Source organism: Lactuca saligna, chromosome 9 (assembly GCF_052625555.1).
Source record: "Lactuca saligna cultivar CGN05327 chromosome 9, ASM5262555v1, whole genome shotgun sequence".
NCBI lineage: Eukaryota > Viridiplantae > Streptophyta > Magnoliopsida > Asterales > Asteraceae > Lactuca > Lactuca saligna.
In genome coordinates, this window is record NC_136425.1 from 193,136,729 (window position 1) to 193,151,134 (window position 14,406).

Consider the following 14,406-nt stretch of genomic DNA (forward strand, 5'->3'; position numbering starts at 1 on the left):
AGCATATTAGAGTCATTGGAAAAAATATTTACCATATTAGGGTACTTTCAAAAATATTTACCAAAATGGTATTATTTTAATTTGAAAACTAATATTATTATTTTAAAAAAAAACGCTTTTTTGGATTACCTGGAAGGTGGGAACGAACGAGACACAAATAGAAAGAAAAAAAAACATAAACGCAATTAGGGCTCCACCATCGTCTGGTCGTTGTCGGCTGTCGCACATCCACCATCGCCGGCCACCTACAGCCACATCCATCCGTCGTCAGCGAGCTGTAGCCTCATCCATCTGTTGCCCACACCCTTCCTCCATTCAAGGTATGCGATTTTGATTCTTCCTACATCCTTTCTGTTTAACTTTTTTGTTCTCTATTATCGTATTTTTGATTCTGGTTCTTTAGTTTTCTATTTACTTTTTTCTTCTCTATTCCTATTCTTGATTTTGCTTCTCATTAGGACGAACTATTGATCAAATTTCGTTTGTGTTTATTTTTTTCTTGTAGATGGATTTATCACAGCTTTTTTTAGATGAAAGGTGATTGCAAATATTTCCTTATGTTTCTTTTTTCTTGTTAGCACAAATTCATATGATAATTTTTTGATCAAAATTTGTTTGTTTTTATTTGTTTTGTAGATGAATTCTATAATAGATATGATTGACAATGAACTTTTTTCGATAATCTCCCAAGCTGTTGTTGTGACTAATGTGATGAATATAGACAATGAAGTTGAGTTAAATGAGATATTGGAAGATGAAATTGGAGATAAAGATGACGAGGACGCATCTTTTGATAATAATCTTAAAGTGCCTTCAACTTTTACTAATATGGAAGGAACAAATTTAACTATTGATGACAATTGGATTGTGACACAATCAACGAGTAAGAATGATTTTACGCAAGAGTTGGGAAAAAATTCTTTCAAGGATAAAAGGAACTTGTTAGAACAATCAAGATACATAGCATTAGGACACATAAACAAATTGAGGTCATTGAGTCACACCCAACTATTTGGACTCTAAGATGAAAGTTGTACTTGCAATCTGGTTGCAAATAGAGACTTCATGCAAGTAAACGTAAACGTAGTGATTATTTTGAATCACATCATATACTGGTCCACACACTTGTTTACACTATAATCTTTCTCAATACCATCCGAACCTAGATGCAAGCTTGATTGCTATGGAAACTAGACACCATATAAAAGAGCAACCTTCGATCAGTATTCAGGATTTGAGAGCTCAAATAGTTGAAACATTGGGTTATACTCCTTCATATAAGAAGCTTTGGGTTGGAAAGCAAAAAGCAATTGAACATGTGTTTAGAAACTAGGAAGAGTCTTATATCACTTTACCAAAATATCTAGGCGCACTTCAAAAGTTCAATCCAGGAACTATAGTTGAATGGTGTGTTTCAAGATCAACTGATGTGAATGAAGTTGAATTTAGGTGTGTTTTTTGGGCTTTTTCTCCCTCTATCCAAGGGTTTCATTATTGTCGACCGGTGATTAGCATTGATGGCACACACTTGTATGGTAAATATAAGGGTAAGATGTTGATTACAATGGGAATTGATGGTAATAATCAAATTTTGCCACTTGCATTTGCTATTGTAGAAAATGAATCTTATGATACTTGGGATTGATTTCTTTCTCATGTCAAGAATCATGTGGTAAAAGACCGTGAAGACATATGTCTAATATATGATCGTCATGGTGGAATTCTTAAGGTTGTCAATGAGCATGGATCTCCATGGTTGGAGCCACGTGGTTTTCATAGGTATTGTTATATTTTTAAAGTATTCTTTTATGACATTTCGATAACTTGCTTCATTAACTTACATTATTATTATTATTATTATTATTATTATTATTATTATTATTATTATTTATTTTAAAGGTATTTCTTACGACATTTCATCAACAACTTTTATGACAAGTTTCGTAATTCAGAATTGGAAGCTTTAGCTTATCGTGCCGGGAGTCAAAATCAAATTCGAAAGTTTAACTCCATTATGAAAGAAATTGAGAAGTTAAATCCACGTGCTCGACAATGGTAGGAGTGTCATCCACTTAATAGATGGACACTTGAACATGATGGTGGAAGGAGATATGGGTTGCTCACAACAAATTTATCATAGATTTTCAATAATATACTTAAAGGTGCTCGTTTTTTACCAATCACAGCTTGTGTGCAACTACCATTCTATAGAATGGTGCATTATTTTGATGTGAGACATCCTTTAGGATCTAGTTCTCAAGCTAACGGAGATGCGCATACTCCACATGTTGTTCTAAAACAAGTAGCTTTGATGGCAAAAGCAAGTGCACATTCTTTAAGATCTTTTAACCGAGAAAAATGTATATTTGAGTTGATAACTCAAAGAGGTCGAAATGTGCAAGTAGTTATTTAGAACAAAAAACTTTCACATGTGGTAAATGGGATGCATTTAAATATCCTTGTTCTCATGTCTTGAGTGCATGTGTCAAACTCTCTTTGAATAGTTGGCAATATGTTGATCAATGTTACTCGAATGAATACTATTGTGCTACTTGGGCATCTTAGTTCTCCCTCCTTTCTCATGAAGCGTATTGGTCACAATCACCATTTAATGAATTACTTCTAAATTTAGAACTATTACGAAGTAAAAAAGGTCGTCCTCATTCAAATAGACTAAAAAATGGTATGAATATTAAAGAAGAAAGAAATGTCAATCTTCGTGGAATTTGTAGACAACTAGGGAATAATCGAAAACGACGTTCGTCTATGCCAAGGTAGTTTTAAAAAAAAAATTATGGTATTTGTTGTGATTATTCTCTTATTATTATTATACAGGTAAGGATTTGTTATCGGTTCAAGTTCAAGTTAATTTTGATGTTTTTCTATTTTTAATAAATAATGTTGGAGTTGTTTTGTGGTGTTTTTTTTTTTTTTTTGTAACAAACAATGTTGAGTTATTTTTACCTTAAAAACATTCTATGTGAATGTTAGAGTTTTTATACCTTAAAATATATTGTGTTTTTAATTTATGATGGCTAAATTTTGATGGTCAAAAGGTGGTATAATAAAAACGGATATTAAAAAAAAACAGAAAAAAAAAGATAAAAAAGAAAAACTGTTATTTAAAAACCAGTAAAAAATGTAACAAAAAAACTAAAATAAAGTTGTTATATATATATATATATATATATACATATATATATATATATATATATATATATATAACAGTAAAAAGAAGGAATAAAAGAGAAAAAAGAAAAATAAGGTATTTAAAAAAAATGAAAAGAAAACTGAAAAGTAAAAAAAAAAAAATACCATTTTGATAAATATTTTTCAACGAACCCTAATATTGTAAATATTTTTTTCCAATCCTCTATTATGGTTAAAAACTCAAACTTAGCCATATGTTCCTTTAATTCTTGCTTTAGACTGTGTTCGAACTATTATTAACGTCATTGGGCTCAAAATTTTGGAACAAACTTTGGACTACATGTAAGTCAAATTTCGATGACAACATGGTTAATAGTGGTATTAAATATATTAATTAAATATGTTATGTCAAAGAATACAATTAGTCATTTAATTTTTTTTTCTGATGAGTTGTATTTTGAATATTATAATTAGGGAAAACAATGAAACTACAATGATGTGAATGCATTGATCACATCATTGTAGTTTCATTGTTTTCCCTAATTATAATATTGCCCTTTCATTGTTTTCCCTAATTATAATATTGCCCTTTCACTTTTGTTTATGAAGATATTGTATTTTGAAGAATAAACTCCTTATATGATCGTACCTTAAATTATGATATACCCAAATCACCCTTCATGGCCAGTGCTTAGCATGGGTCTTAAAACATAACTAATATATATATATATATATATATATATATATATATATATATATATATATATATATATATATATATATACTAGTTGTGTACCCGCGCAAAACAGCGGCTGCGAATTGTTACTTTCGACAAATAATTCCAATCGAAAACATATTTTATTTAAAGGAACACTCATACTGTTGTTGATCGGTGTTGCAATAACGAATAGTACTATCATGGTGCACATAAGGTGACATTGAGACTTTGGTTAGGAAAGACCCTTCTTTCCAAAAAAAACAACATGATAAGATATATATGTTTATTTATATAAAATTAATTCACTTGTTTGAGATTGGATGAAACGGGTTTTACATATAATACTCAAACTCCTATTTTCAATTATTCAATATATATAACATAATAAAGTTGAAAAGATGTTCAAACGTACATGATTTAGTTAAGCAAGGTAATTAAATTGTTTTGCAGTAAACTTAAAACCAAAACTACTATTATTTTGTTGTTAACCACTCAAAGAAATATGTAGAGGTATTTAATTATTTTAAATATATAAAAGAACAATTAAACAGAATAGGACCATTTCATACCAAAAATTCCAAACACCTCCATCTTAGCGTTCAAATGTATCATTTGGTAGGTTAAGTACTACGAAAAATTAGTTACATATAACAAACAAAATTTTTAAAAAAAATGTAAGGTGACAAAACAAGGTATGCCTATATTTCTTGGATAATTTCATTTTATGATTTGAATGTTGAATACAAATGATAGACAAAATCATTAATTTGAAACAAAGTCTTCAATACGCATGCTACAATAACAGATAACAATATATGTTATAGTGGACTCTTGATAAACCAAATCCTTAGATAAGAAGTACACATAAGTAAGCCATACGTTAATCCAACAAAAGCAATGTACTATTGAACATGAAACCATAGAGGCAATGTATTTTTTAAATGTATTGGTATACAACCAAGTCTGAACAAAAACCACATAAAAAACATTGTACTATCAAGCAGCATGGTACTTCCTAAATGCACCAGCAGACAATCAAAGCAAAACAAAGCGGAAAAATGGTCCAACTTAGAACATACCCCAAAATTTTGACAACAATGAGCTCTACTATGTCCACCATATTCAATGAGAAGTTGAAGAAATAACCTAGGCAAAATTAACAAATATAAAGTAAGTGGGGTGAACAACAAACTAAGCTCAAATGGTAACCACTTTGATATAAACAATAAAAGTTGCATTCAAGACATACGAAAATAGCAAGAATAGGAAAGACAATCAAAGATTAAAAAATACAACCTAAGGAATAAGTAAAGAGCAAGCTAATACCTTAAAGCCATAATTTCCAATTTTACCCTCTTTTAGCAACCATGGTTTAACCAAATGCTAAATATGCACAAATCCTTAAAAACAAACAAATATTCAAATGGAAACTATGAAGCTCAATCTTAACTTCAAAATCAGTTTTTGGCAAACAAAACCAAATAGTTGGATCATTTTCAAATTACATCAAATTATCTGGTACAAATCAATTGAAGGAAATCATACAAAAATTTAAAAATTAGATTCTTTATAGAAAAATATACTAATAAACTTGCAAATGACTTGCAGTGAATGGATCAAAAACAAAAAACTTCCTTGAGAGAACATTAAAAACATCTTATCAAAAGCAAAAAAACTCCCTACCAGTGAGCAAAGTTACTATATAACCAGAGTTTGTTACCATTCTTTGTAGTTTACCCTTTCCTTTTCCTCTAAATAGCTACTACTCACATTTTTTTGGCTTATTGGCTTTCTTCTTAGCCCTTTTAAATCATGAAACAAACTCATTTACTTCAGACTAAAATCACATATAGAAAAAAAAAATCACAGAGCAACTCAACCTGCTTATATAAAATTACTCTAAGATTTAAGATATCACCAAAAAAGGAAAGATAGATTTGAGATAAAGAACCATATACCTGAAACTATCGAGGAAGAAAATTTTCTGAAGAAACAAAACCTTTCTTCTCATTTCTCTGTTAAAAGTCAGACCAACAATGGAAAAAATATCGGCAATGAGAAGTATGAAAGAAAGAAATCTATGAAATTGAACATTTACAAACAAACTCGTTGCTACCTTCTGGTAATAAATTAAACCTTTATGCAATCTGGTAATAAATTAAACCTTTATGCAATCAGAAAATTACCTCAGTACTTGCTAACTTTAGTTCTTGGATCATAATGAAAAGCTTTACAGGTCCTCTTCTATAGGATAAGAATATTATAAATCATAAAATTAAAAATTTCTTATAACTAAAGAGTAATATCACTATATTAGAAACCCATAATATTTACCTCAATTTTTAAATTTAAAAATTCATTAGAGAGGAATAACTCAAAACTCAAAGATATATAACTGTAAACTTGAATAAATCAATACGCCCAAAACTTTACGATACACACTCGGTAAGAAAAATAGAAAAGTATATACATATGTTGTTGTTTCTTGAACCATTGGCTTGTTTATACATAGAAATAGAAAAATCAGTATTAAAATATCCAAAAACATGTCAAGAAAATTGAAGAAAATAGAAGATTATCGACAAAAACTAACCTCTTGCGATGGACTTCCATAAGGCTTCATATGTTGGGTCCTTTAATTCATGTTCCTGCCATTCTACAACCTGTAAACACACATAGATTTAGGCCTTTTATTAGAGAGATACAAAAAGGGACTCAGAGAAAGAGATGGTGTCGGTTTTTAGTGAGAAACAAAGAGGGTGAAAGAGAGAAAGAAAACGACGTCGAGCAAAAGATTCAAGGAAGCATAAATAAGTATAATACAAAAAGACCGAACCGGAAAAATCTATGAGAATTAAAAAGCGAAATAAATTGGCAGATGTTTACCAATTTAGGTACCGAGGCTTGCCGGAGAATGAAGAGAGTTAGGAGGGAGACGGAAGAGATTTGATAGAGAGGGCGGCCGAAGATGTGTACATGAGTTTAGGGTTTTCCACATAAGGAGTTATGTATCTGCGTGTATAGATTTGCTTTGGAAGCTTAATAAGATTGTACATGATGTTATAATATTTGTACCTCTTAATTTTCAAGAAACAACTAATATGCTTCATATATATATATATATATATATATATATATATATATATATATATATATATATATATATATATATATATATATATATATATATATATATATATATATATATATATATATTGCCAGCTGTGGAATAAATTTTGTAGTTCAAGAAAAACATGCAAATTATTTAGTCACATTTCAATTGATCAACCATGTTACATAAAAAACTATTTTGGTCTTCAAATAAAACACATATGCATGTTTCATCCAAAAACTATTTTCTGCAACGAAATAGAAAAAACTGTAAAACATTATTATATAATCGAACATTTAACCATTTTCAAAAATACATTACATAAAATTTTCTTTTCATCTTTGAATATATTTACATTTATTTGGTATTAAAAACCTAATTGTATCTAACTCGTCTTCCTTGTGGTTATGTTTTCCTTTTGAGATTATACTTATATATGGGTTTTGTGTTGTTAGGTTTTATTCGTTATCCATATCAAGAATGAAGAATGCAATCTCTAAATTATTATCCACGACAATATCTATACAATTTTTATAGATTGTCATCTTTAATAACTCATGGGTGACCATAGGTGTAATGAAAGGATGCTTCCATATAAAACCGTTTGCATTCAGTGTTCGATTTTTGCATCACATTGTAGGGTCGATGGTGTCTCCTATTTGTGTTAACAACTCTAGAATATATATATATATATATATATATATATATATATATATATATATATATATATATATATATATATATATATATATATATATATATATATATATATATATATCAAGGTTGTAAATAACGTAAGACGTGACTTGGCGGCAATGTCAAGCCTCAAGCTTTTCCGAGCATTGGCGAGTCATGACGTTTGTAAGGCGTGAGTTAAGGCGGAAATTTTCTATATAATTAATATTTTTATATGTGTTTTCAACTATTAATCATTTTTATACACATATATGAGTTAAGGCGGCATTTTGGTAAAGCTTGGCGGCAGTTGCAAGCCTTGGAGTCGTAGCGCGCCATGGCGGAGCCATTACGAGCTTTTTAGAACCTTGATATATATATATATATATATATATATATATATATATATATATATATATATATATATATATATATATATATATATCTTAGAATTCATAAAATTATACAATAACTAATACAAGCCAGGGCCAACTCAACGAGTTTGAGGGCTCTAAGTGAATCAAAAATTTGAGATCATTTAACAATTACCATACTTAATGTTATAAATCCTCCTACTTTATCCGGACTTAGGACCAATAATAATAAACTAAAAAGTATAGATGTCAAAAAGTCCCGTGGGGGCTCCGTCACGTTTCAGGAATTTTTTTTAAAAAAAAAATCGGGGGCAGGACGGGGGCGGAGGCAAGGTTAACCCCTGTTTTAATTTCAGGGGCGGGGCAGGGGTAGGCAGTCTCATCCCGAAACCCCTAGGGGAACCCCTTTAATAAATTACACATATATTTACATATAATAATTATATAAATATAATAAACAATAATATGATTTTGAGCTTCCAAAATTCATAAAAAAAAACATGTTTTTAAATTGTTAGTATAATGTTTTTAAAATGTTATAACTTTTTTTATTTTTAACATGTGAAACTGTACAATAAGTAATTATTTGTTACCTAAAAAATAACATCTTTTAGCCTAAATAACAACTTTTTTTAGCCCAAAAAAATATAACCCAAAATCAATCGGGAGTGGGGGAACGGGGGCGGTAATAAAGGGGATTCAGGGGGCTGGGACGGGGGTAGGAAAGCTAAACATTTCGAGAGCGGGGGAACGGGAAAATTTTGGGGGGCAGGGGCGGGGGATGTATTCCACGTTCCGTTTGCCCCCGTTGACATCCCTACTAAAAAGTTTACAAGTTGCGAAGTTCAATTTTTTGTATGTATATGCTTTTTGTGAATATATTTTATGACATAAAATTCATTTTCCTAGCATTTTTAGATGCAAATTCTTTAATGAAATTTTCATAATCAATTTCTTTTACTAACTATTTTTCGATTGACAAAATAGCTAATTCATTTAATCTTTCTTCTGACATTGTAGATCTTAAATAAATTTTTAACAGTTTTAATTTAGAAAAACTTCTTTTTGCAGATGCAATGGTTACAAGAATAGTTAACATAATGACAAAATTGCAAAAATGGTCCCTGTGGTTGGCAAAATTCTGCAGATTTGATCCAAAACGCAATGTTGGTGCACCACTGGTCCAAAATTGGATCTTTCTATTGTTTTTGGTCCCTGTCAACATAAAAAGACTATTATACCCTTATATTTGTTTTTTTTATTTTTTTTTATTTATTCAACTGTTTTTCATTAATTAAATTGAGAAAAATCTCTCTCTCTCTCTCTCTCTCTCCATGATTCATTAGAGGAAGAAATAGGGCATGTTCATCATCTCTCCCTCTCCACAACCTGCAACTAAAAACAAAAACATATGAACATCGTCTTCTTTGAGAGGAAAACGGGATTGTGTGAGAGATAGAGATGCAGAGAAATGGGTCCAGGAAAAGAAAATGGTTGCAAAGGAAGACTTGATTCACTCTTTCTCTTCCACCACCATCTCCGTTCTCTGATCATATCAACCACCATCTATCCACCGCCACCGCCATACAAATTCAGTCTCACCATCATCACCTTCATCCATTATCAGATTTTTTTTCACAAATCTCAATCATTCAAGAATCACCATCAAGATTAGTCTAACGTAAACAAGAATGAATCAACATCATGTGAGGTAGAATTGATTAACAAATTGTAAAGCAAATCATGAATGATAAAACAGATAAGATACCTATTCAACCATTTCAGAACCTGATTCAGCATACCAAAACCCCCACCATCTCAATCAATTTCGAGAATCATCATCGATTATCAACCCAACAACTTATCACTACCATTATTCCTCTTGATAAACCATCTCCCAAGACACCTTAATCACCCACAATCAAACACCTTCCTTCACCCCTTTCCCGAACCACCAGACAACCCTTAAATCGGATCCTTGAGAGCTGCGATCAAAAATACATATACACACCTATTAATCGAGCGATTAAGGTTTACTGGGTTTAAAGTGATTGACTCTTGACAGATTTGAAATCGATTTCGTCCCCTGATATGTATTCAACTTCTCAATCGATTTCAAAAAGTTTGTGTGTGTGTGTGTGAATCCTTACTAAAGCGATGGTGAGCTAAGAATTCTTCCAAATATGCAGATTGTTGTTTTAGAGGGAGAAAGAGACGAAATAAGGACAAAGAGGAGTGAATGAGATGAGAAGTGAAGATTTAGGTATTGTGGGATGATTGGCTGAAAATGTGATTTGATGAAGAAACTGATGAAGAAGATAAACTGATAAAGAAACCGATGAAGTGAAGATTTCGGTTTTTTTTGGAGAGAGAGAGAGAGAGAGAGAGGGAGGGTGGTATTATTTTCTTTTTATTTTTTTAATGAAAGTAGTAATAAAAAGTTAAAAATAAATAAAAAAGAATCATTAAAGGGCATATTCGTCATTTCAGGTTGGGTTTGGACTAAAAACACACAAAATGTCAACCATAAGGACCAAAACCACACAAGGTATCTAAAATTGGACCAGTGGTGCACCAACATTGCGTTTTGGACCAAATCTGCAGAATTTTGCCAACCACAGGGACCATTTTTGCAATTTTGTCTAAAATAATCATATAGGCAACATATGTATTTGGAAAAGAACTAAAGTTTTTAATGTAATTAAGTATATTAATAATTGTATCACGTTCTAAATGTACAATATGTCTTAAAAATTTTAGGTCATAAAATAAATCTAAACCATCATATTTAAGTTATCATCATGCTTTAAAGATTTTTCAATATTTAAACAATGTTCTTTTAAAGTATTTTCATCAAATGATTTTAATTTTTTACACTAAAAACCAAAAATATAAAAAGTAATGACTTTATCTACTTTTAATAGAAGTAATGACGTTATCTACTTTTAATTTTCATCAAACTCGTTAAATTGCTCAAATATACTTTTAATAGAAGTAATGACTTTATCTACTATATATAAAAAGTAATCAGTTTTAAACAACTGAAGAGGAGTTGTAATAGTTTCATTAGCAACATTTTCATCATATCATCTATTTCTTTGAATGATACGTTTTTCACAAAATTCAAGTTTTACGTTCATTTCTAAAGCCAATTCTCTTGCATATTCTAAAGCCGTTTCAAATCCATTTTCTCTATATTCTTCAAAGAAACACAAAAGTCCATTTAGATTATCTATAACATCATCGATACACATATCATTTTATTGCAAACTTTTACTAACTGTGTTAATAGCAAATAAAACATCATACCAATAATCATTCTTAATAAAAATTCATAGTTTTCAAGTTTATATGTAGCTAAAAATTTAGCCTCACTTTTAGTTTTTGGATCTCCATAATTTTTGAATAATTGTAAAAGTGTTTTTCTTAATTGTGGTGTTTGAAATCTAATTGTTTTTACACTTTCTGCCCTACTTTCCCAATGGTTTGCAATAATGATTTAAGTGTTATGTTTGATATATTATCTTGTAATATTTTTCACCTTTGAATTGATGAAGCAAATATCAAATATATATATATATATATATATATATATATATATATATATATATATATATATATATATATATATGTTTTATAACTTCAAAAATTTCACTAGCTTTATCACATGAAGTAGCCATATCACAAATTACTAAATTTAAACTATGACAACCACAATGAGTGTAGAATGCTCTAGGGTTGATATCTAACAATCATTTCTGTAACACTGTAAATTTCAAACAAAATTTTCATTTTAAAATCACATAATTTCATCAACACATTTCACAAAATCACCAATTGTCAAATTATCAAAAACACATATTCATAATTGTTTGAATAAAATCCAGGATCCTCAAAAACATAACTCCATCTCGTGTGTACAATCAAGCTGGCGCCTTCCCGTGATCCTGAGAAGTGCTTGAAACACATAACACATAACACGGTAAGCACAAAGCTTAGTGAGTTCCCCAAAATACCACATACATCTCATTAGCCTCTCATGGCTATATCTCGAGTAAGACCCTCCGGTCCCACAACTCGGGTGGACCCTCTGGTCCTAACTCGATAAAGCTCAGAATAATGCACATCATAAATCACAAAGACATAATGCAGGAAATCACAAAACTCAATAAAACATACAAGACTCTTCGGTCACACACAAAATTACCACGCAAGGTAAGTATAGTGAGAAGACTCACCTCGAAAGTAAGCAAAGAAATCGTGTACCCCTCGAACAGCTTAATCCATGCCTACATGTCATAAGCATCTCTAATTAACACTTAAATCACAACTCTAAATAAACCAAACTATTCTCTCTCTCTAACTCTTGGGATGGGTAAAAGACCATTTTACCCCTCCATGGTCTCCATAATCCCTGTCTTGACCAAACCCTAAAGTCAACACTCGAGTCAACAGTCCATGTTGACCCAACTCGTCGAATGCATCTATGTGACTCGTTGAGTTCCCTCGTTCCTTCAGCAATGCCACGAAAATCCAACTTAACTCATCGAGTTGTCTCTTCAACTCGTCGAGTTACTTATGTCCAGACTTGTCGGGGAAAACCCTAGCCGACTCGTCGAGTCATCTCATCGACTCGTCGAGTTCTTCCTGACTCTTTTCTCATTTAGACGTTTTAAGGCATATTTACAACTCGAAACTCTAGATTTAGCCGCCCAAGGTTGAGATACCACGTAAAGCTACAAGCTTTACGTCCATGCATGGAACTTAGGGCTTGAAATGCCAAAACAAGTTCCATTTAAGGTCTTAAGCATAAAAGCTCTTCTCTAGTTGGATAAAGTTGGGACCTTTGGGATCTAGGGACCTCATAGGGTCCAGATTTGAAGTCTCAATCTTTTAGCAAGCTCAACACACTCAAAGTCTCAAGGAAAGGTGGTAAAAGCCCTAAAACACCATAAAAACAAGATTTAATCAAAATAATGAGCAAGGTGGAGACTTTTTACCTTCAACAGAAACTATAGATGAAATAACACCAGATCCAACCATCCCTTCTCATTCCAAGCCTTGATACTCTCCTCTTATTTTCCAAAAGTACACTATAATGCCAAAAGTTATCTCTTCTTTTTCTCTTAACTCACTCTAGATGATTGGGGTTTCACACAGAGGAGTAAGGTGTCATAAGAGGCGGAAATGAGGACTTAAGGTCCTTTAAATAGGACACAACCCCGAAAAATTAGGGTTTCCTCTCACAGCACCACTCGTCGAGTTGGTCCCTCCAACTCATCGAGTCGGTCGAAAAACCCACGCAGCCAAAACCCTCTTTACTCAACGAGTCGGGGCCTCCTACTTGTCGAGTTGCTCAATCAAAATCTTGAAAATTAAAAAAGTATTATATCTGGGAAACAAGATGTTACAGTTTCTGTACACCTTGAAGTTTTCCTTTCATATTTGAATCATTGTCGTAACCTTGACCCCTAACATCATTTATATCTAGTCTATATTTTTAATTTTATCAACTATAGCATCATATAAGTCTTTACCCGTTGTATTATCTACAATTAAAAATCTCAAACAATACTCCTTAACTTCTATTTAAGTTGTTTAAAGATCTAAACATCGTAATATAATTAACATTTGTTCCTTATGACTTGTATAAGGAGTATAATTAAGTATTATTGAAAAGTATTTAGTCTCTTTTATTTTTATTTTTTTTAATAATTTTAGCTTTAACTTCTTCTCCTAATAAACTAATAAGTTCATTTTGCATATTATGTCCAAGATAATGATTATGAATTTCTTTGTCATTAATTTTGCTAATATATTATTGCATAATAAGATCAAATTTCACAATCATTTCAATTATAGTTAAAAAATTACAATTATTTTCTTTATAAATTTTTTCGTTGGTTCCATGAAATGCTAAATTATTAATTCCTAAAGTTTTTAATACAACAATGATTCTTATTAACACAATTTTCTAATGTTCTTTTTCTTTATTTATTTGTTTTTGGATTTGCTTGTCACTTGTTTTATTATTTGATAATCTAGTTTCTAAGTCAATCAATGACCTCATATTAATAACGCATCTATTATTTGTTTCATGTCTTTTTAGTATACTAGAAATATCATATCAATCATTGTTATATTTATGTGTTAATGAACATATAAATGTATTCATATTAAATAATTTACAACAAAAACAAAAAAACGTTATCTATATTTATGGAATAAACCAACCATGTGTGTTCGTATTCTTTTCCATTTTGTATTTTTTGCATATAAAGAGATGTACTAAAGCTTCTTAAATGTTAATCTTTTAAAAATTTAAAATCATAAATTTTAATAGAACATTTTTCTACAATTAAATTTCTTAAATTAGT

General features: G+C 30.6%; 1 long non-coding RNA gene across 1 annotated transcript; it reads left to right on the top strand.

The window, feature by feature from the left end:
• Positions 1 to 214: 214 nt before the first annotated feature.
• Positions 215 to 2,476, top strand: LOC145018340 (uncharacterized). Its single transcript, XR_013666960.1, has 4 exons — positions 215 to 320; positions 506 to 537; positions 637 to 1,779; positions 1,953 to 2,476. It is a non-coding gene; the product is annotated as an uncharacterized LOC145018340 (long non-coding RNA).
• Positions 2,477 to 14,406: the final 11,930 nt, after the last annotated feature.